Below are 22,096 nucleotides of genomic sequence, written 5' to 3' on the forward strand. Positions count from 1 at the left end.
GTGGCATCGGCTGAGTATTCGATGGCAGCTATAATCTTGTTTAAGTCCTGATGTGACCGGGAGTCAGTGACTGGTAAACGGCCACGCAACTGTTTTAACCATAAAAGGGCAGCCCGATTAAAGAAAGAGGCCGAGGAAGAGGCCCTAACGGCCCAGGCTGCCACCTGATGACTTTTAATCAGGGTTTGTTCGGCACGTTTATCTTCCGGGCGAAGGGTTTCCTCTGGAGGTCCTGTGACCACAGATGATCCTGCTAATGCAACTACTGGGGCATCAACTGTGGGGATTTGCAGTAATTTAAGGAAGTTAGGTTCCAACTTATACAAGCGACGGTCCAAGGCATTAGGATTAGGACCAGTTATAGGAGTGTTCCATTGCCTATCGACTACTTCCACAAAGAGTTTGGGGGCAGGCACCTCTTCTGACTCGACCACCGGAACTGAAAACAAGTCCATGGGTGGATCAGAGGTCTCCGAGGTGGGAATTGGGACCGGTCGGGCCACTCCCAGCCGGGTAGTGACCTTGGCCTTGTGTAACAAAGACCGAAATAGTTGTGGGTTGAAGAGACCCACAAAGGAGGGTTGGTCTGGGACCAAATCCTCATCCTCAGAGAGGTTCTCATCCCTAAGGTCCCCTTCATCCCCCAGTGAGGCCCGAGATGGAGAATGAGCCTGGAAATCTTCAGCTTGAGGTGTGGAGTAGTCCTGCACCAAATCGTGACTAGTTTGGGATGCTACATATTCTGAAACCCATGAATGGGTTCTTGCCTGCCTGGAAGAACTAATACCTCTCTGAACAGCAGCTGCAATCATTTCTGCCATAACTGCAGGGTCATTAGCCACTGGGGCGGCTGCCTGGTGACTCACAGGCCCCATCGGAATAGTGGTTCTAGAAGGAACCCCTCTGACCTTGACCTGCCTGTCTATCCTGCCTATCCTGTCTACCCTGTCTGGGGGAGAAGGGTCTTTGGGTTCTGGAGTTTCCAAAGTTAGAATCAGCCGCCCTGAAGGGACGAAAATATGGGGTTGGCCTGGAGTCTGAACGGCGGGACATGCTTGGAAGGATCTTGCGCTTGTCCTTGGTCTCTATAAGTAAAGGATCCAAGGCTGCTCCAAAGAGTGAGGTCCCCGAATAAGGGGCTGAGGCCAACCTCCATTTGTTTTTGGCGTCGGCTTGCCAACGCCTAAGCCAGAGAAGGCGGCGTGAGGATACTGTGGAACCAATCGATTTGGCAGCAAATCGAGAAGCATTTAGGGTGGCATCGGCTGAGTATTCGATGGCAGCTATAATCTTGTTTAAGTCCTGATGTGACCGGGAGTCAGTGACTGGTAAACGGCCACGCAACTGTTTTAACCATAAAAGGGCAGCCCGATTAAAGAAAGAGGCCGAGGAAGAGGCCCTAACGGCCCAGGCTGCCGCCTGATGACTTTTAATCAGGGTTTGTTCGGCACGTTTATCTTCCGGGCGAAGGGTTTCCTCTGGAGGTCCTGTGACCACAGATGGTCCTGCTAATGCAACTACTGGGGCATCAACTGTGGGGATTTGCAGTAATTTAAGGAAGTTAGGTTCCAAATTATACAAGCGATGGTCCAAGGCATTAGGATTAGGACCAGTTATAGGAGTGTTCCATTGCCTATCGACTACTTCCACAAAGAGTTTGGGGGCAGGCACCTCTTCTGACTTGACCACCGGAACTGAAAACAAGTCCATGGGTGGATCAGAGGTCTCCGAGGTGGGAATTGGGGCCGGTCGGGCCACTCCCAGCCGGGTAGTGACCTTGGCCTTGTGTAACAAAGACCGAAATAGTTGTGGGTTGAAGAGACCCACAAAGGAGGGTTGGTCTGGGACCAAATCCTCATCCTCAGAGAGGTTCTCATCCCTAAGGTCCCCTTCATCCCCCAGTGAGGCCCGAGATGGAGAATGAGCCTGGAAATCTTCAGCTTGAGGTGTGGAGTAGTCCTGCACCAAATCGTGACTAGTTTGGGATGCTACATATTCTGAAACCCATGAATGGGTTCTTGCCTGCCTGGAAGCAGTAATACCCCTCTGAACAGCAGCTGCAATCATTTCTGCCATAACTGCAGGGTCATTAGCCGCTGGGGCAGCTGCCTGGTGACTTACAGGCCCCATAGGAATAGTGGCTCTAGAAGAAACCTCTGCTGACTCAAGTACTGGCGGGGCTGCAGGTAAAACCTCCATTTCAGATACAGAAATAGGACAGAATAAATCAGAAGTGGGCAGAGGTTGGGATGAGTCTACAGATATATCAGGAGATAAAGTTAATGGAGCCCCAGGAGTCTGCACAGGAGGTTGAACTGGTAAGGAGGTGGATTGCTGTTCCTGTATAGTATCAGCAGATTCCCTCACTGCCCTAGCAATAGCCCGATCCATAGCCTTCTGGCGTTGTAGGGCCTTCTTTTCAGAAGTCTTAGAAATAGCCTTTTGGGGCTTGGAAATGGAGGATTGAAGTGTCTCTGACCTTGTGGGTGCATGAGAGCTCGAAGCACTAGGCCCTGGGATTGGACTGGTCTGATGTTGCTTCCTTTTACTAGGCCGGACTGGAGGAACGGCGGCCATCTTGAAAGGCCTAACCGATAGTTAGGCCTCAAACCCCACGTGGACAAGGCCTGGATGCGAAGCCTATGAGCCTCTAGAGGCCCAAGCCAAGGCCTATTACAAAAATGACCTAGGACAAATTATAAATTAATTACCATTTAAATAAAAATACAGTGGGGAAATTTTTCCATTCTCTAGGGCCTACTAGGTATTTTGCCACGTGGCTAGTAAAAACCGGAGGTGGCTAAGAAGGTAATCATATTCACAGACTGAAGGCCTCAGTGGGTAGCCGGAGAGCCAGTCGAAGATCGATGCAGAGGCTCTGCTGAGTCACCGAGCGATCAGGAATGAAGCCCGGGAGCGCCCACGAAGATCCGGTGACTGGAAAAAGGCCCATCAATGGCCTGATTAAGGACGCCCCAGAGCTCAGGCAGGGGCAGGCTGGCCGGCCTAGACCCTTTTATGGGTAGGCCAGGGCGATCGGGAAGCACCCAGGAGCGCCCAAACTTAACTTTGATTAAAGCCGCCATGCGGCTGAGTTTTAAATTCAGCTGCCGCCGAATTTGCCAGCCACGGGGAGGCGTAATTGAGTCCTATCAGCCTCCCCGTTCTTCCAGCAGCTTCTTATGCTGTCCCCAGCGGTATCGGGCTGAATCGCCCTTTCTCGCTGGGGAGGGGGAGAGCTCACCTACAATGGGAGCCTCAACCCCGATACCAGCAGCTGGGAAGGAATAAATAGGGCTGAATCGCCCTCTTAATTACTAAAGAAATGCTTACTTTTCGATGAACTCAAAGGGAAGCAGCTCCGAAGTGCGTCTGTTCCCAATCAGATCGAGTCTGAAAGCTGGAAGGCACCAGGAGGAGGAGGTGCTTTTCAACTAGCAGACTCGATCCCATTGGATACAAACCGAGTCACTCCCATGCCTGGCTGCTGGTCCCGCTCTGCTGGAGAACAATCTGTATTTTGCTACGGCATCTGATACAGATCTGCTGGGACAAAGATTCAGGCTTTTTTGACCAGGGCCAAATTAGCCAACTATTTAATAAGGAACTGGCAGGCATATTACATTGTCTTTTATGACAAAACTGGTACAAAAAAAGAATTACTGGGGTAGGTACTTTAATAAATCTTTTGGTCTACAAACTGAACAGTTCGCCAAGACCTCCAGCAATTACAAGTGATCCGTGAAAAGAAAAGAAAAAATGGCTAGACATTCCAAGAGACAGAAAAGGCATACAAAAGGCATTCCCACTTAAGAAGACTATTATTACAAGAGGTACAAATTTAAAATATGACCAACTTCCTCTGTATAGTTTCAGATCAATGTAGCCCATCTTTAAAGAAGTAATATGAGTATATGAAAGCATAATCATTCAGGTCTACAGACAAAACAAAATCAATAACAGAGACTCTCTGGAGGGAGCAGAATATTGTAATATTCTAAATAGTATAAGCAATGTTATTACCTTTCCAATTTGCAGGAATGGCTGATAAAATATTTTTTAACTCTTGGTGGATGGAGCAATGCTACCAGCAGTTGAATTAATGCAAACTGCATCCAAATAAGCTCAGTTACAGTTATCTATACTGATATAACAAAACCAATTATACCAATCATTAAATTATGCCTATTAAATAATATCCTGGATAGCATATACACAAAAGATAAATATTAGAAAATAAGTGACAATAGTTTAATAGCATAAATTTAGAACTGCTTCTGTTACTGAATAATTCAATAAACAGTCAAAACATAATCCATTTTTATATATTTATGAGTCTCTGTATATATCTTCTATGTTAACACTATCTAGTTGACCCTTACAACCTCATAAAAGTTCAATTCTAAAGTATTTTTAAAAAGATATTTTACACCCTTACATTCTGGTCAACTATTTAATTAAAAACATTACCAAATATGAAAAAAAAACCTGAAAAGCAGAAAAAATAAAACGAACTCCAAATTTCAGACTTTAACAGGCAAAAAAATCATTTCTTTTAACTTCCAGACTTAACATTCCACTCTAAAGCTTTGCCGTCTTAATTTTTTCTGTTATTATCTCCATGTCTCTTCATTTACAAATATACAATGGATTTATTGAATGGCTAATGATGCAGAAATTGCAACACAGAGGCCTCCCAATGCTGCTGAACTACAACTTCCTAAATCACTTATTACTGGCCATACCAGCTAAAGCCACTAGAAACTACTTCAGCAATCAATTGCCTACACAAGAACCAAATCTTGAGTGTCTGAATGCGCTGAAAAATAGCAGAGAAAGGTTCACAATGTCTGGTCAACTTTTTGTATTTGTTCTATAATTATATACATTTTTCCAATGCTTTCAATGTAGACACTTGGACTATGAATACTGCATGTGACACTTGTTACATGATTATGTATTTGAAGTTTGTTCCGTATTAATTCACAATACTTATCGAGGACCATTGGGTGAACTCTAGATTACATATTTAATTTTTAAATTTGCAGTTCACTGGAAAACACCGTTTTATTAAAATAGTATTTAATCTGATCACTAATTTTTCCCAACTTTTATATTTGTACAAGCAACAACTATTATAACTACCGTATATACTCGAATATAAGCCGATCCGAGTATAAGCCGAGGTCCCCAATTTTACCCCAAAAACTGGGGTAAACTGGGGACTCGAGTATAAGCCGAGGGTGGGAAATGAGGCACCTACGGTTGAAACCCTCCTCCCTCAGCTGAGAAGGCTGGCGCCTCCCCCCCCCCGCCCTCCCACTGCACCGGCAGGGCTTCAGTCCGGTAAAATGTGAAAAAAAGAAAAAAAAAAAACTCGAGTATAAGCCGTATATACTCGAGTATAAGCCGAGGGGCTTAAAAAAAAAAAAACTTGAGTATAAGCCGTATAGACCCGAGTATAAGCCGAGGGGACGTTTTTCAGCACAAAAAATGTGCTGAAAAACTCGGCTTATACTCGAGTATATACGGTAATACAAATGCCACTTGTGAATCACCAACTAAAAAAGCCCAATAATTTAAAAGGTCAAAAGAAATACTGTACACTTTTTACACTGGGATCATTATCAAGTGAATGCTTACTCTCAAATAAAAATAGTACAAAGTAGGCTGACACTTGATGATTCAACTACTGGTTTAGCAGCAATCCAATCTACTATTTTATTATTAAGAGAGGAACATTTTTGTTTTGTTTTTAAACTACTGTGAACACAGTCACTGAAAATTCTTGTCACCACAGACTACTTGCCCTTTGCATTTTATAAATTTTAAAGATGAATCAAAAAAATTGTATGATTTATCCAATCTTTCCAGTATCTACTTAGCATCTGTAAAAGAAAAATAATTATTCATCTATTTCAAAGGTCACATGTATTTCACTCACTTTTGCAAAAAAAAAAAAAAAATATGTAGAAGATTTGAATATTAACTGCGACAAGGCCCAATTCAAGTTAACTAGCTAATTCATCAACTCAAAGTCATAAGATAAAGATTTATGCTTATAAGTAACAAATACATAAAATAAAAATGAAATTGTTTCAAAGATAAAACGTACAATATATCTCCTCATGGAAGCCGTCATTTAAGAATTTTTGTTACGACATTTTTGGAGCCAATTATATCTAGTTGTATGTGTCTGCCAACCAAATTGACATCACTGGAAGGTTAAGCTAAAATTATCACTTTCCCTGCCACATTTGTTTGGCAGGAATAAGGAATCCTATTTAAGATACATTTAGAAGGTGTGTTCTGTAATGGGTGAGGACCAGAGAAAAACAAGGATAACTCCCAGTGCACAAGAAGTAGCCTGTTCAGACTTCCGGTTTGGCACCGTAGGTGATGGCGGTGATCTTTACGATCACCAACCTCTGGATTTTGTGGAATCGCTAGGACAGCTTAAATCTGCTGTCCAGCGGTTCGAAAAACCCTCTCTTCGGGAGAAGAGGAGGGGGTGAGCTGAGGGCAGAGGTTGAATTTCCCTAAAGCCCCTGAGAAAAAAGGGGTTTGAAGGGTTAAGTTCCCTCCAGCAACCCGAAGAGCTCCAGATCCGAGGATTCTTCTGCTTGGGCGGAACCAATCACCACGACCAAACGCCGAGATTTATTTTGGACAATAAAGGATTATACCGGACAGAACGAAAGTGGGAGAACTTTATGCAAGTAGCCAAGCCGATTCCCCGATACTTTGTAACAAGTTTGAAAACAGCAAGAAAATGGAGGTGAATTGTTAACAAGTTAACGAGTGGAAAGCGAAAGTGATACTTTCAGCGTTTGTCTGCAGTTGGTAATTTGCATGTTACTTGCTGCTTTAACTCTTTAACTCTTTGCTGCCTAGAATCTAGGAGAGATTTTCTTTTTAAATATTGCTTTAAAAAAGCTTTAAAGGACTGTGTTTCCCAGAGGTTAAGAAGATTTAAACTGAATATTAAGTTGGAAATAAATAAATAATTTTATAGAAGATGGCAGCCAAACAATTAAAGTCTACTGTAACAAAGGGCTCTGGAATCTCCTCAGCTGGTGCCTCTCCAGCTCATACAGTGGAGACTAGAACATTGAACTTAGAGGCGGTACAAGAGAATTTAAAAGACTTTATGCAAGAAAAATTTAAAGTAATAACTGAGGAGATGTTGGAAATGAAAGAGCAGATATCAGAAATTCAAGTGGGAAATAAAGAAGTTAAGGAAGGATTTGTAATTGCAGTACAAAGTTTGGCAAATAATGTGATTTTATTGGAAGGGGAGGTTGAAGAAATTAAGCAACATAATTCAAAATTAGATAATAAAATGGCTGAATTTCAAAGTAAAATGGAAAAAACAGATGATGAAATAGTTTTGATACAATACAGAAATATGGAATTTGCTCTAAGAATTCGTGGTCTGAAAGAGAATAAAGAAGAGGATTTAAGGGAAATTTTTTCTGAAGTATTTGCTGAGATATTAGCAGCTCGTCCAGCAGATGTGGCTTATCAAATTGATAAAATATATCGTGTGAATTCTTGGATAGCAAGGCAAAAAAAGTTGCCAAGGGATGTTGTTATTTATTTTACAAATAGAACAGTGAGAAATCAGATTTTGCAAGCCTCATATAAGGGGGAGAAGATTCAGATTGCTGGTCAGGATTATATTTTAAGAACTTCAGGTTTTGAAATCGTTAAAAAGGTTAAATATTTAGGAATATATATTACAGCTTCAAATGTTAAATTATACAAAAATAATTATGAGGTATTGTGGCAGAAGGTATGGAAAGAAATGGAGAGTTGGAAGAAGTTACAACTATCTTTGCTGGGAAGAATAGCGGCTATAAAAATGAATGTTTTGCCCAGGTTTTTGTTTTTGTTTCAAATGATACCGGTGTTTAAGAATGATATTAAATTACAGGAATGGCAAAAGGGGATTAGTAAATTTGTATGGATGGGCAAAAAACCAAGAATAAAATTAAAAGTAATGCAGGATATAAGGGAAAGGGGGGGTCTTAAAATGCCTAATTTAAAATTGTATTATGAAGCAGTTGTTTTATCATTAATTACTGATTGGATTAATTTAACTGAGGAAAGAGTTCTGAATATAGAAGGTTATGGTTTGTTATATGGGTGGCATGCCTATTTATTATATGATAAGAAAGTTGATAAAATATTTAAAAATAATATAATTAGAAATGCATTATTGAGGGTTTGGAGGAAATATCAATACAAATTAGATGGAAAGATTCCAATATGGGCAAACCCGAGACACATGATAGAAAATATAAATATATATCAAAAGATGGAGGTAGTTACTTATAAAGAACTTCTTTGTATGGAAAAGGGGGAGTTACAATTAAAATCTAGAGAAAAGATGGGGGAAGAAGGGAAAAATTATACATGGTTCCAATATGGACAACTACAAGCTAGATGGAAATTAGATCAAAAAATAGGTGTTAAGCAAATTGAGGATAATTTGTTAAAACAAATGAGAGATCAAGGTCAACAGCATATTAAGAGGTTGTATAATGTATTAGTAGAAATAGATTCAGAGACTGATTTGGTTAAGGATTGTATGATTAAGTGGGCACAAAATTTTCAGCAACCAATAATGTTGGAAACTTGGGAAAGAATTTGGGTGAGGAATGTTAAATTTACACAAGCGCAAAATATGAGAGAAAATTTTATAAGATGTTTTATAGATGGCATTTAGACCCCAAAAAATTGTCATGTATGTATCCTAATGTACAGGCTAAATGCTGGAGATGTGATTGTGAAGATGCTACTTATTATCATATATGGTGGACTTGCAAAAAAGTTAAAGCATTTTGGATTAAAGTATGGTGGATCATGCAGAATATTTTGAAAAAGAAGATTAAGTTTACCCCGCAGTTCTTTTTACTAGGAATAATTATGGATTGTACAGCTATAGAGACTAAATTGATTCTGAACTTAATAACAGCCGCAAGACTTTTGATTGCTCAATATTGGAAGAAAGAAGAATTACCTACAATTGAAGAATGGACTCTTAAAGTATCAAATCTGGCAGAAATGGCAAAAATCTCTGCTTACTTGAAAGACTATACACAAGAAAAATATATTTTAGAATGGAAAATGTGGATTGATTATATTCAAAATAAGTATCAGATAAAAAAATATCAAATAGCATATGAGTAAATTTAGGAAATAATTTGTATTAGATATATTTTTGAAGGAGAGGGGAAATGAGAGTGTGAATAAGCGTGGAGAGACTAGAGATTATAATTTAGGATTTTAGATTATGATCGTTAGTTTTGATACCCTGCATTTTGTTCTGGGAAGTCGGGGTGGGGGTGGGGGTAAAGGGAAGGAATTGGGGGTTGAGGTTAGTGATGGAGTGATGGTTAATGTACAGGGATTATTGAAGATGTATAAATATAATTAATGTAGGGTCGGGTCTGACCAGTTGCCATTTTAGAACGGTGGGGAGGGAAAAAGAGAGGAGGAGGAAGAAAAGAGGAGAAGAGGAAGGAAGAGGGGTAGAAGAGGGAGAAGAGTGTAGGGTGGAGGGAGGAGAGGAGGTAGATAAGAGAAGGAGAGGAAGGTTTGGAAAGTAAAAGAAGGTAGAAGAGGGAAGAAGGTTAAAAAGGGGGGTGGTGACTGGGCAGGCCCGACTAATTGTATATAACTGTACATTGGTTGAATTATTTGATAAGATTGTAAAAATAAAACTTTTTTTATAAAAAAAAAAAAAAAAAGAAGTAGCCTGTTCATATGAGCCATTTTAGTATTAGGGAAAGGGATGATTGTAATATTCTCCTTAAATGTATTTTAAAATCTATATCTGCAAATCTTTCCACCTCTGTTGTATATCCAATAGCTACTGAATACATGGTTGAAACTTTTCATTGTTTTCTCTAATATAAACTGAATTATATTCATGCCTTGCTAGTGTTGCTCTTTTTCTGAACACCTTGAAATTGCAAGTTCTCACTTTGGGGAAGAAATGGCAAACTGAAGATGGTGTCACTAAAAGCAGAATTGAATAGGATAAGGCAATGATGGCGAACCTTTTTGGCACTGAATGCCCAAACCAGAACGCACATGCATGCACATACATATGTGCATGCCAGAGCACTGGAAACCCAAAGATCAGCTGGCTAGCACGCACATGCCTGTTTTTTTACCATTTGGGGGCCGTTTTCAGGCCATTTTCCGGTGGTTTGGGGCCCAAAAAAGGACCTGTTTTTGAGCCGTTTTCAGACCGTTTTCTGGCACTCCAGTGCCCATGAAGACCAGCTGACTGGCCAGAAACCAGAAGAGCAGCTGGCAACAGCGAGGGCTCTGTGTGCCACAGAAAGGGCTCTGTGTGCCACCTGTGGCACCCGTGCCATAGGTTCACCATCACGGGGATAAGGAAAGGACTTGAGGTTGCCACAAATGTGTCAGACGGTTACTCCTCAGGAGGAAACTACAAGACAGAAGTCTCCTACAAGTTTAAAGCTCTAGGAAAAGAGGCAACAGGCATTTTGACCAACCACGGTCACCACCTTTGAAAGGACATTGGGTTCACATCCTTCCTTTTCTAATCACTTTCAGAAATTGATTGTTAACTGCTTTTCAGCTACCGATAATAGGAACCTTTGGAGTTTCCTTTAATCTTTAGTGAAAGAAGTTTTAAATATAATTTTAAGGATTATACACAAAGAGGTGATTTGAACTTTGATTTTGGAAAGTTAGGAGAGGGAGAAGAAGGCTTCAGTCTAACCACTAATACAGAATTAAAACATGTTAACATTGGCCTTATTAAAGGATATTTTTGAATAATGGAGCCAGAAGTTAATTTTAAGAATGTCTGCCTAAACAGACTGTATTTAAAAGATGTTATGGAATCGGAAAAAATTTTGCTGGACAAGATTGAGACTGATCAAAAACTAGATTTAAAAAGGACAAGCTATATGAATAATACGGAAAAAGATGCTATGCCCAACATACAAAAGAAACCAGCTGACGTTTTAATAATTAAAAGGGTTATACAAATAACAAACCAAGAGAGTGACCTAATTTTTTGTATATTGGATTTACAAAAAAGGTTTTTTAAATCTTTGAAAAATTTTGTAAGAAGAGACAAACAAAAAAATGAAAACAAATTAAGTTCTATGATATTAACAGAATTAAAGATCAAGAATATTTTTTTAAAAAAACTAAACAGATACCTATTATCATAATACAACCTCTGCTCAGGAAATGAAAATCACCACCACCACACCACCCAGAAAAGTTATCTCCTCCATATCATCACTTGATCCAGTTTTCCAAAGTATATCTGGAGTGTGTCATGGTTCCTACCAAGAAAGGAGAAACCTATTTAGTTAATGTAAAAGATAAAAGAACCTGGGATGGGAATATTGAGTAGTTTTGAGAAATCAAGAATGCATTCTTTAAAGCAGCGGTCACCAATGTTGGTGGTCCGCAGCGCACCCGGGTGGAAGAGCTGCTCCTGGATAAGCAATGGCCAGTCCCATGACTAGAGCTCTGGAAAATGGGACTGACCAGGCAGCTCATGATGGGGCTGTAAATCTCTGCTGTTGAGGGAGGTTCAGGCAATTTGTAACTGCAGCATAGCCCTCCCTGGCTGGAATGAGGTAATGGTGCAAGGGGGGGGCGGTGCAGGCTGGCCGAAGCAACGGGTGGCGGGAACCCCAGGCTGTTTCTTCCCCCTGCTTTAGTCACTCCTCGCCTGGCAAGGGGAGGGGAGGGGGAATGGAGATTCGCACCATATTCCAGAGCGAGAGCTGGATCTCGCAGCTGTTTCTTCCAGCCCTTGTTGATGCTCCTGCACCTCGGTTTCTCGGGGAGACGCTTGACTTCCTCTCAGCCCCAAGACACTGGCTGGCCCATGAGATGAGAGAGAGAAAGAGATGAGAGAGAGGGGGGAGGGAGAGAAAGGGGGAGAAAGATGAGAGAGAAAGAGAATGAGAGAGAATGAGAGCACTGCCTTCTTGGAAGAAGTGCGCGGGTGGGGCCGAAGGGGGATTTCTTGCATTAAGTATCAACCCCCCCCACCTCAATTTCGCGAGGTCGGCACAGCAGGCAGCGGTCCTTCCTGGCGCGCCTTGTTTCTCCGGAGCACTCTGCCCCCTCCCACTTCTGCCCGCCTCCTCCTCCCGGAGTCTCTGGGCTGCTTACTCAGCCGGAGGGAAAACTCAAAGGGCGCTCCGGAGTGCCGCTCTCTTCAAAGCTCTTGCTTGAAGCCACCTAGCTCTGAAAGAGACCTGCGGAAAATCAGAATCAGAGAGAGAAAGAGAAAGAGAAAGAATGGGGGGAGAGAGAGAAAGAGAGAGGGGGGAGAGAGGGGGAGAAAGAGAGAGAGAGAAGGAGAGAGAGAGAGAGAGAGAAAGGGGAGAGAGAAAATAGGGAGAAAGAGAATGAGAGAGAATGAGAGAGAGAAGAGAGAGAGAGGGGAGAGAGAGAGGGGAGAGAGAAGAGAGAGAGAAGAGAGAGAGAGAGAGAGAGAAAGGGGAGAGAGAAAATAGGGAGAAAGAGAATGAGAGAGAATGAGAGAGAAAGAAAGAGAGAGGGGAGAGAGAGAGAGAGGAGTGAGAGGGGAGAAAGAGAGAGAGAGAGAGAGAGAGAGAAAGAAAGAAAGAAAGAAAGAAAGAAAGAAAGAAAGAAAGAAAGAAAGAAAGAAAGAGAGAGATGGGAGAGAGAAAGAGAGATGAGGGAATGAGTGGGAGAGAGAGAAAAGGGGGGGGGGAGAGAATGAGAAAGAGAGAAAGAGAGAGGAGGGACAGTGCCTGAAGGACTCCATCCCATCACTGGGAGTCCAGGTGCTTCAGCAAGCGGCGCACTGGATTCGTATTAGTGGTCTCCGGGATTTAAAATTATGAACTTGGTGGTTCCTGAGGTCTAAAAGGTTAGGGACCCCTGCTTTAAAGCAGAAAAGATAAGGCTAACTCAAAGCTCTAATATACCATATCAAATATATTAATACCATTTATCTGAAGTTTGTTTTGCGAAACTGAGCACAATTCAAATCCCATATGACAGTTCAAATATAATTTGTGCAAAAATATTTATTTTAATATGCGAAGTGTTTAAAATAAAAAGAAACATACATTAGGGTTTTGAAACAATAAGCAATAAATGGAAAATGACTTTAAGAGTCAGAAGCAGACAGAATTTTTTTAATGAACTATCTTGCACAAATAAAATGCTTGGCATGACCAGAAGAGGTTATAACATTAGCCCTTTGCAGTAAGTCAGGTCAGAAAAACAGATTTCTTCAAGGGCTACTTGTACTTTATTGTTGAGATTCTGACAGATTCTATCTCTAAATAGAAGGGATAATTTTGAGGGTTTTGTTTAGGTAATGGCTTTGAAAACCTTCTTCAAGGCCATCTCCCCATATTCTACATACAAGCATTATTTTTTCAGAACTCAATTATGTCTTAGGTTTAAACAGTCAGAAGAAATAAAATCCATCATACTGTAAAATGCCATCCCTCTTCAAAGATGACAGTGGCTTAAAAAGAAAAAGTAGAAATTGTTTGGCTAAAATAATCCATTATAGAAATGTCAAATGTAAACAGTAACAAAATATTCCATATAATTTCTAAATCATAAATTAATCTTATAAACTAGAAATTCTAAATCTGTTTTAGACACATTAATTTACAGAAGCGTGAGAATATATTTTGTAAATCCAGTAGAAAATATCTACAGTTAAGTTTCTGTATATTAGCACTGAATTCTTCATGACTGATTTACTTAAAAAATGTATTGGAAAATATTTTCTACTTTAGTAAGGTCTCTCAAAGACCCATATTCTTACACAGTAATTTTGCTGAAAGCACAGCAATTGCTGACAGTGAACCAGTATGTAAATAAAATATATTAGGAAGATTATTGTTACTATTCTTCCATTTCAAAAGAAATGAAACAAACATGTATTTAATGGACTTACGCATCAAAGACTGAATTAAATTACTCAAGAATTTGGGAAATAAACTTGTACTCCCTCAAATAAAAAAAACAGAAGTCATTTGATTATATACAGGATATTAAATATAGGATATTTGGATACTTACCTGTATTCCCACTCTGTATATGTTTGCATTGTCAAGGCAGTTATGCAATTTTATAACATAGTGCCAGGTCACCAAAATTATATCAAAAGATATAAAGAATCCCTATCCATTCATACTACCAAAATATAGGTGAAATAGGAGATAACTTTCAAGTCAGGTTTTTAAAAGGTTTTTTTTGCTTTTTATCAAAACATTAGCATATCTAGATTAATATTGCTTACCTATATTCCCAACAGCTGTCTAAGGCTCAGAAACATTTATCACTGTTTATACATTTACGGTATTCTAATTTATAAGAACAGCAATAGACATCTCAGAAAACTATTGTATCTGTATCTACTATCAACTCATTAAAATGTACTTAAGCAATTGAAATTAGATTTATTCTCTAAATTAAAATTAGGAAAAAAAGTATATGATTCTGAATACAATTATTTAGTAATTCTATTTTTTAATAAACTTAAGAGTTGTTAAAATACATCCCCAACTAATAATTTCACAAGGTAAAAGTTAGGTTAAGAGCATACATACTGTGATGGCCACAGGCTTTAAAATGGGAGATGAAGGGGTTGCTACCTGGCAGTTGAAGTCCTGTCCCTTTTTATATACTTGCAATGTATGTGACACACATTTTTAAAAAGGTGGGGTTTGATTATATGATCACACCTATTATTTTGAATCCAGTGACTATCACTGCCTTGCTTTAGGCATCAGTTAAATACTGTATTTTTCGGTGTATAAGATGCATTTTTTCACCCCCAAAAAGTGGGTGGAAATGTCTGTGCATCTTATACAGCAAATGTTGCTGAAGCCCCACCCACCCGCCAGCCCCCACCCTTTGGCCTCTGCCTCCCAGCAATTCACCTCCTTGCAGCAAACAGCAAACAGCCTGGTCAGCTTCAACACAGCCTGATTTAGCACAAGCAGCTGGTTGGCGGTTGGATCGGCCTCCCCGAATACTGCCTATCAGCTGTTCCCTATCGCCACCTTGGCCTCCTGTTTTTGGCCCATTCCAGGCAGTGGGGATAGGCGGCAGCGGCAGCGATCCCCACTACCTGGAACAGGCCAAAAATGGGACATCCAGAGGCCGAAAACGGGACACACGGAGGCCAAAAATGGGGCACACAGAGGCAACGATAGGCGGTGGCAGCGACAGGTGGCAACAATCCCTGCAGCCTGGAACAGCTGATAGGTGGTATTCCAGGAGGCCTATTCAACTGCCAATCAGCTGCTTGTGCTAAATCAGGCTGTGCTAAAGCTGACCAGGCTGTTTGCTGCAAGGAGGTAAATTGCTGGGAGGCAGAGGCAGAGACAGATGCATCTTATACTTTGGAGCATATTATAGTCCGAAAAATATGGTATATCACTTATTTTTTTTAAAAAAACTTTTCACTTTTTCAGCAAATAAGCAATGGTAGATTCTTACAATTGTTTCTGGACACCTAGCTTCGTGCTCTTAGTGGACAGTATATTCTGAGAAATTATAATAGAGCCTTCTCCAATAGCAAAAATGTTTGTGAAACCAAAAATTATGTATCTTTCATTTTTAAAAAATTTTTAGATTGGTCAATGTTACTTTCAATTTACTACCCAACAAAAACATTTCTATTTTGAAAAAGTAAACATGGAATAACACTGAACTTTAGTAACACTTCTACAGATATTTCAGAAATTACAGATATGCTATTATATTCCATGCTGACAAACTTTTTGAAAATACAAAATTGTTTTCAGCAGAAACTGAACCTAACTAAAGGTGGTTTGTATTAATGGATTGCCCATATTTAAAAATAGTTTGTCACATGATCAATACATACAATTGCTATATTTTGAAAAAATGAGAATTTCAAGTGCTTTAAAATATATTACACTTGAATCAAAGTCTGTTATAAAACTTTATTGATGTTTTTGTCATAATGATGGATTTCAACAGGTAAATTGAGACTATAAAAAAGAACTTCATTTCAAAATAACATCCTATCATATAAATAATAATGTAAGGAATAGAATACTATTGAGAGTTAATGTAAACTTTACACCTCTCCTCCCAAAAAGGAAGCAAGTAAAATTGCTTTATAAGTTTAGTTAATACTCAAAAATGCAAGCTTGGCTGAGACAACATTTTAAAGGCATTCTGCAATGCTTCCCCTCACCTCCCCAATATGCTTATGATTCTCTAGGGATTACAATCCACACTATGTGAATTTCTGCATTAATAACCAAGATTTACAGTATTAAGATCAGGAACACCACACAATCTTCTAAATTTTGTTGGTGAAGTTGTAAGAAAATACCTATCTGAAAGATAGGTATTTTCCTATCTAAAAGAAGACAGCACGAACTAATTTCCATATTTCAACAGAAAATAATTTGTATTATTATTTCCATTGCAATTAGCTATGAAACAATAGCTTTTTTTTAATTTCCACCTTTTTTAACAGGAAAAAACTCACTCCCGCATTATGGAATCCCCCCATCATTTTTCATAATAAACTTCAATTAAAACAACCACTGTCAACATGGCAAGCTTCCTAAATTTGATCAGAATGGAGGAACTGGGAACCTGGCATACATTTTATATTACCCCATCTAATCTTTGAATATTACTATCAAGCTTTCTACAAAACCAACTATGAATGTAAAATTCCTAAAGACTTTCAAATATTTGTTAAGCAGTTTCAACAGAGAGCTTCCTAGATTATCTGATGACTAGAAACTTTCTATCCAGCAAATAAAATGTTAAGCTAATGACTGCTTCATAAATTAAGTACACATCAACATGCCTTAGAGAAACACATTAAAATAAATACAAATATCACATTTACTATAATGAGGGTTCTAACTATACTCCCACGTTTTGTGTTATATAACATATGAGGCATCTCCAAATCAATCTTCAGATTGAATTATCACCTGAGCCACTGTCAAGTAGCCAATTTTTAAGCCATGTATGCAGTGCAAGGATAAAGACAATTAAGTACATAGCATACTAGTGTGTGTAAGTATATATGATACTCTAGAACCCTTCTAAATATTAATTATGCTGTTCCTCTTCAGCTGAAACAACAGTACATTATGTGTTATGGTTAGTTAACAAAGGCAAATCACAACTGTATCTTCACAATGTACATCAAAGCAACAGCTCAGTCAATTAGCTATTGAGGGGTGTTCCTAGTGTATGACATCTACAATTCTTAACAACTTGGGATAAGTTGTTAACTGTAACAAGGAAAGCACTTCCTAAGGTAGCCAAAGGAAGTCCTAACGTATGTGTCCTGACAAGTTATTCTCAAGTCTGCATTCTCGGCCATGCCATCTGTCTCAGAATGTTCACCTACTTAAATCTGTGGACAATCTACCATTATAACTTTCAGGCAGGCCTTCTGTGTAAAAATAACAGAGGTTATTCTTTCTTCATCTTTTTAATGCCTACTAAAGGGCTATAAGGATCTAAAGGGAGAAAAACAGGTTAAGACAGAAGTAGCTGAGGATTCAGAAACTGACTGCCTCTTAAATTAAAATCAATTTCAGTTGTGAGCAGGGTTCTACCAGGCAGAGCTGCTATACAATCTAGGGATGGCTCTGGACTGTCAACTCTTGGTGGAAAAGCAGCTCCATACTGTAACTAGGAGCAACTTTGCCCAGCTTTGACTAGTACACCAGCTGGAGCAGAAGCTGATGGAGCTTATCAGTTCATGGCTAAGCTAGTGTAGGTGTCCCAAATGACACTGACCTTGAAATTTCAATTAGGACAAAGTTCAGCAACCTGCCCATTAATCAGAAAAAGTGGATAATATCATACAACACCTAAATTATGGAAGCCACGTGGATTGTCAGGTTTTTTTGAATGAATTCAAGGTAATTCAACATCATATCCCTATATGGTTATGGATTAGGCCAGTCAGTCATTTTATTTTAATCACTAACCAACAAAAGGTTCAGGCTAGAAACTTTGCACCCCAAAAAATAGGTTTGCTATCTCTACATCTTTATGACAAATTGACACTTGAAGGCATTTTCTGCAGGCGCTCAACTACCGAACATCCTCCGCAAAGATGGAAGAACCACAGTTTCACTTTTAATATTTAAATACCTTTTTAAAAACATGGTATTTTAAAGGTATTGGGGGTATTGGGGCAAGAATGAAGAATGTACCCGAATCTACCTGTTTTGATGTAGTACATTACTATGCTCTTATTATTGTATTATTGATACTGAACATATTTATTACTTAATATATTTCACCTAGTAATTACTTGATAGTTATTGTTATGCTATATATTATATATTGTCGCTGGAAATGCTAAGTTAGATAACAGAAGCAGCATAAAAACATACCTAGTACCCAACTGTTTAACTTTCAAATGCCATGCAAAGGGAATATAAAATGTAACCAAAGTATAACTGCATTAGGAAAACAATTAAGAGAAAATTATAACATAACCCCATATTGTAAATAAATATAGAACTGAAACTTATTTTCAACTTTTGCCTAAATTCTTAAAATTTAAAGTTTACAGTTTAAAAAATGTGCACACTTCTCCAATTGTCATTTCCTAGATTTATCATTATCAAAAATAGATGTGCAATTGGGTGAATGCAAAAAAATGGTTCTCTTTATAGAGTGCTTTCTAATGAGATTAAATTAGGAATGTTAAGAAAAACTAATCACAGCATGTAAAGCAATTTCATTTTCACTGACATAGGTGGATTTGTTAGACTAAATTACAGTACATGTATTAAAAAGGACTATCATTTCCTTTTGTTACACAATGTAGGAATTTCATTTTTGCTACATGCCAATTAATTCACATTTCAATGCACTTTGAGTGATTTGGTTATATTTAGAAGTAAAAAATTGCTGGCCTGTCATTATTATAGATCGCTATTAAATCAGAGTGTATCTAAAACTGCTGTTAGGTCACCAATTGTTTCCAAAACCTTATGCTGTCAAAGATAAAATCATATATTACAGTGTTCACTCAAACGTCAAATGAATTTTCATTATCTAACTTTATCTGAAATTTCACCACAAAAAGTGATGAATATATTGCTAGGTAGGTGATTGTATATATTGCTAGGTTTTATAATGCTACTGATAATTCTCAAAATTATTAATTAAACAGAAGAATTGCTATCATATTGTACTACAATCATATTTATATTAATTCAAGGAAGCTATTTTTCAGAAACAAAAACATTTTATTTAAATTAATATGAAATTACTTGTTCGTTGAAAATAGTACAATGGTAATAATATCTTAAGACTTTAATATAATGAACTCCAATTTTTTAATCAATTATTGCCCATCTAACCTTCCTTAGACATCAACCAATACTATAATTAACCATTAATCCTAGGAATTAAAAATGACAAATCATTTACTAGGCAAGACTTTCCATTATATATCATGAAATACTTTAAAAACTATCCCAAACCAAGATAGATCAATAGGTTATGATCACACATACATGTTTCCACTAGTGGAATAAACACCACAAGCGGATTGACTTCTGCTCAGATGGACTAAGTCAGGGGTGCCAAACTGGTGGCCCACAGGCCGGATGCGCCACACACAGGCCACACCCACCCCAGCTCCGCAAAAACAACATTACAATACATTGCAATACATCACATGATGTTTGACTAAGTGGTAGAGGACAAGTTTTTTAAAAGCTGCAATTTCAACTGTGTGAACTAAAATCTACTCACATGAAATTGGATCTAGGTTAGTGTAGTTCAAGTAATCAAAACATAATTTAATTTTAAACTATAAAAAATGAATACGATTCCGTTGACTCACAAAGCTCTAATAAACATTCAGTTTACCATTTTGTTTACACATAGAGAAAAATCTCTGTCTTTGCAGATCAAGAACTATAGCCTGAAGCAATGGATTCAAGTTTGTTCTTATCAGAATATTCCATAAGCAGAGTGTCAGCCAAACATTCCAACTAATAAAAAAAGAGGAAAAATTATTTTCATCAATTTCCCTCTGTAATGTTTGTGCTATCCTTAAGCAGTTATAGAACATCCCTAAATCCTGTGGAACAGATTTTCAGGGGGCAGAAACCTGGAAAGGAGGGGAAATAGATTTAAACTTAATGTAAACCGCTTTAATCTAGATTGCAGAAAATATGACTTCTGCAACAGAATCATCAGTGCTTGGAATACTTTACCTGACTCTGTGGTCTCTTCCCATAATCCTAAAAGCTTTAACCAAAAACTTTCTACTATTGACCTCACCCCATTCCTAAGAGGACCATAAGGGGCGTGCATAAGCGCACAAACATGCCTACCGTTCCTGTCCTATTGTTTTTCTTTTCTTCTTCCTATATATGTTTATATGTGTATATACTATATAATCTTTTTGTATGATGTTGTGACAAAATAAATAAATAAATAAAGTGGTGTAAGGAAATTGGCCTCTTACATCAGCAGAAATGTTTTATCAGACAGGGCTGCAATGGAATATAGATCCAAGCTGCATTACTTTTATATTTAACATGCATTTATTGGACTTCCTCGTGGTCTTACACAGTTCCATATACAGTGCTACCATCTAGGAAATGGTATTTACCACATATATAGAACCATTCATCCAGTACATATCCATTTTTCCATGCGATTTCCAACTATCCAGTGTTACACAGAAGGTTTATTTCTCAGATTACAAATTATTCTACCAACATTTAATATTTCTACCCAACAGGCAGAAGCCTTTTTCTAAAAAGCATTTAAGATTGCAGCCCTACAGTCTTACATAAGGGGAATTCCTTTGAGCTCAGTGGTCCATTTACATAAATGTGAATAGGATTGCAAACATGAATAGGATTGCCCTATCGAAATGTAATCCTGCATTTGCCTAAATCACATCAAACAAAAGTCCATTAATTTCAGATCCCATTCCCTTCTGTATATATTTCTGTGCAAAAGATGCAATTGAGTTGCATAATATTAAAAATGCGAAATGCTGCATAACAAGACACCTATACAAACATATTAGATCAGAAAATATGAATCACATTTTCACTTCACACTTAAAAAGTGAAAGATTTTAGCTAGGTTATTTTCACATATGTGCACACACATACACACACACGGTGTATGTGTGTACAAGTAAGTATGGTTACAAAATATGTTCTAGTACTCAGATTTACTTCTCAGTGAAAAAGTATCAGAGAATCCCAAGGCTCTGAGCTAGATTGGGAAGGTGAAAGCCAGCACTGATGACAACAATTGCAAGCTATAGGCACACTGTTGTTACTGTTGCCAAGAAAATAACAGAAACATGTCAAAAAAGTCAACAGGAGTTATGTTCCACTTGAAAGAAAATTTACTTTTTTCTAGTTAAGAGTTGCTTCTAGACATTATGAACAATATTAAAGGACCTGTATTAATGACTAGAAGATAAATAATACAAATTGCTTTCCTTTTTATTTTTTTACAGCATTACTACAAAATCAGAATCTCATTATGTTTAGGGTAAGCATGAGGGTTTTTTTCCCCCATTTTAAGATTAGAAGTATGAAAACCAGTTTTTTTTCTACAATTAGAATGTATGAATATAATGAAGTGATACTGGTAGAGGGGATGTTTTATTTTTGTCACTTTTATTATTTTCATAAATAACTCAAGGCAGCAAACATGTCTAATACTCTTCCTCCTATTCACAATACCAACTCTGTGAATGACTGGCCCAAACTCACCCAGCTGACTTTCATGGCTAAGGCAGCAGGGATAGAATTCAGAATCTCCAGGTTTCTAGCCTGGTGTCTTAACCATTACACCAAACTGCCATGGTTTTTATTGGTTTTGTATGGTACATACTGGAAAGTGGAAATACACAACCCTTTTCTAATTTCTACCCAATCAAGAGGTAGAAATTTTAATTTTAATTTTTGCTTTTTGATAGAATAAGTTTCAGAATAAATTGATTTTATGCAAACATGCTTAAGAGCCATAATGTGTATGTGTTTATCAAGGGCACTTTCTAATTGGCTGGAAT

General features: G+C 38.2%; 1 protein-coding gene across 1 annotated transcript in view; it reads right to left on the reverse strand.

The window, feature by feature from the left end:
- The window catches only part of HS2ST1 (heparan sulfate 2-O-sulfotransferase 1), a 117,870-nt gene that overhangs the window by 94,269 nt on the left and 1,505 nt on the right, over positions 1-22,096 (reverse strand). The window lies entirely within an intron of this gene.

Source organism: Ahaetulla prasina, chromosome 3, assembly GCF_028640845.1.
Source record: "Ahaetulla prasina isolate Xishuangbanna chromosome 3, ASM2864084v1, whole genome shotgun sequence".
In the NCBI taxonomy this organism is placed as follows: domain Eukaryota; kingdom Metazoa; phylum Chordata; class Lepidosauria; order Squamata; family Colubridae; genus Ahaetulla; species Ahaetulla prasina.